The following is a 2,838-nucleotide window of genomic DNA, read 5'->3' on the forward strand; positions in this document are numbered from 1 at the left end:
AGGGCAAAGCCTCCACCTCAATCCTCCCAGCAGCCTTGCTAGTAAGAATTACTGGCCCATTTGATAGATGAGGCAACTGAGGCCCAGAGAGAGAGAGGACTCTGTTAGGGGTCTGGAGCAGAGGCAGGCGCGCACCCAGGCCGGCTGGCCACACCCCCGGGTCCTGTCCACCTACCTGAGCCTTCTCTCGCCCACCGCTGGTGACTGCGATGCTGATGCTGAGCCTTGCTCTGCTCCCCCCCCGAGGCCCTGAGTCGCCCCACGGCAGCCCCTGGCGCCCTCCCACTCACTTCTGACGTGATACCCAAGGTCACGTGCTGGTGTGTGAAATCACCCTCGGAATATGCCGTCAATCTCTTCCTGTAACCCCTGCTGCCTGTGCTGGATGGCGGAGAGAGGAAATAGGCAGGAATGGGCGGGAACGGGGGCCAGGCCCCTCCTGAGTGCAGCTCCCTGGTCTGTGGGTCTCCCCACCCCCCGGGCCCAGGAATTGGGATGGAGAGAAATGACATCTTTATTGACTCAATTAAAACTTCCTCCCGGCGGCGGTGTAGGTGACAGATCGCTGCAGCGGGGCCAGATCACCAGGAGAAACCGCATGGATCTTGATATCATGTTTCAGTTGCTACAGATCCATGCGAATTGCATCCTCATCCTCTAATTTATCGCTCTAATAAAGGGCCAGATGGGTTACTATATCACAGCATTTTTTTACCCGTGTTCTTAGCCAGATTTTGCTCTAATTGGTGTCTTTCTAATCCTCTGGGACCCTCTAAACCAGGGGTGGGCAAACTTTTTGACTCGAGGGCCACAATGGGTTCTTAAACTGGACCGGAGGGCCGGAACAAAAGCATGGATGGAGTGTTTGTGTGAACTAATATAAATTCAAAGTAAACATCATTACATAAAAGGGTACGGTCTTTTTTTTTAGTTTTATTCATTTCAAACAGGCCGGATCTGGCCCGCGGGCCGTAGTTTGCCCACGGCTGCTCTAAACCCTTCTGGGAAGGGACCCACAGGTTTCACCAGGTGGCCCAAGGGTTCCACGGCACAGAGTCCAAGAGCTGGTGGGACGTGTGTCTGATGCCACCCAGCACCGCCGTGGGCAGCCACCTCTCCGTCTGGTCGGAGGGGAGCTCTCTCCCTCATGGGTGTTTGGGGAGGTCAGCAGTTGCTGGGTGCAGTTCTGGCGTCGTATCTGTCTGTCTGTCCAGTGGGGGTGGCACTGGGCCCCCCTAACCTGCCCATGCGGGTGCTCCCACAGCCCCCTGCATGTCCTCCCTCCGGGCATCCACCCCTCCGTGTGGATCGTCTGCCTCTCCGGTGACTGTTGTGACACCCCTCACCGGCAGCCCATGTCTCCTAAGAAATAAGAGTACACAATCGTCGCTAATGCCACCGAGCTCACGCCCTGTGCCAGCCTCAGGAGCCAGCCAGGCGGGTGCTGTTTGCACCCCTATTCTGCAGAACAGGCGAGAGAGGCCCCGAGAGAGGCCAAGTCGTCAGCACAAGATCACAACAGATTGCACCTGGCCTGTCCAGCTTTTACCCCACACCCTCTGGGCATTGCATTCCCTCGGCCTGGCCAGTAGCCCTTGAATGCTGAATTCAGGGCCCTATGCAGTATTGCATGGGCCCGGGGGGAGGAGACCATACTTGGTGATGCAGATCCCTGGGCCCCATTCCACAACTTCTCAATCAGAATCCTTGGGGCTGGGTCTTTCAATAATTTCAGAAGATTCTGATGCACTTGTAAGTTTGAGAAAATCTTAAAGGGAAGAAATAGCATAGTTATAGTGAAGCTCTGGTCTGAGTGCTGTGTATCAGTTCACTGTTGGAATCCTCGCTACTACGGTGAGCATCCCCATGTCACAGGTGGGGAAAGCGAGGCAGAGAAATGCAGTGAGCACCTTCCTCTCCCCTCCCCCAGGGCGTCATTGCTAGTCATCACAGAACCAGGCCTCAGCGCCAGGCGTGCGGACTCCTCCCCCAGTGCTCTTCCCCCATCTCTGGCAGCTTCTCGGCCGAAGAATGGAGACAGGGTGGTGTGTGTGTGTGTAGGAAGCCCTGGCTCAAAGGTCACTCTGGGCCCTTCCTGTTTGCATTGTTAAGCAGGCAGGAGGGGTCCCATGTGTTCCCAAGCAGGAAGCCTAGAGCCAAGGCTGACCAGGTGCTAGGGGCGAGGCTGGGAGATGGGGCCGGAGCTGGAGCTGGCCACTGCCCGGAGCAGCTGCATGACCTCAGCTTCCCCATCTGCGCATTGGGCAGGGAGGGGTGGGGGGCTGGTTAAGTGGTTGGGTTCTGGCGTCAGAAAGTCCTAGGTTCCAGTTCAGGCTCAGTCAGTTCCCGGCTGCGTGCGCGGCCTCGGGCTCGCACTTCCCGTCTCTGAGCTTGTTTCCCCCTCTGTCAAATGACTGATGAGGGTGCCTACCCCCGGTGGTGGTTAGAGGCCGAACATATAATAAAGTGCCAGGTGCACACAAGCCTCTTTCCTCGACGGCAGACACCTCGGTGTGCCTGTGCGCGCGTGCGTGCGTGCGTGCGTGCGTGTGTGTGTGTGTGTGTGTAATCAGTGATTTGTACATTTCTCTCTCACCCACCAAAGGCAGACCACCAGTCCTCCTTGCCCTTCTGATACAGGACTCAGAACCAGAACTACAGCGGTCTCACAGAAACTCCCCGCATTTGTATTCCGTGGGCTTGTCCAGGTGCTGCCCGCATCCTGGTTTTGTAAGGACTCTTTCCTGGACTGCAGCCTCAGGCAGTCCTGCATGGGCTGCCTCGGCCTGCTCTCAGGCTTCCTACAGACCAGAGTCAGTCACTGTTCTCGGGTCAGAG

Source organism: Myotis lucifugus, unplaced genomic scaffold (assembly GCF_000147115.1).
Source record: "Myotis lucifugus unplaced genomic scaffold, Myoluc2.0 scaffold_391, whole genome shotgun sequence".
Classification (NCBI taxonomy): Eukaryota; Metazoa; Chordata; class Mammalia; order Chiroptera; family Vespertilionidae; genus Myotis; species Myotis lucifugus.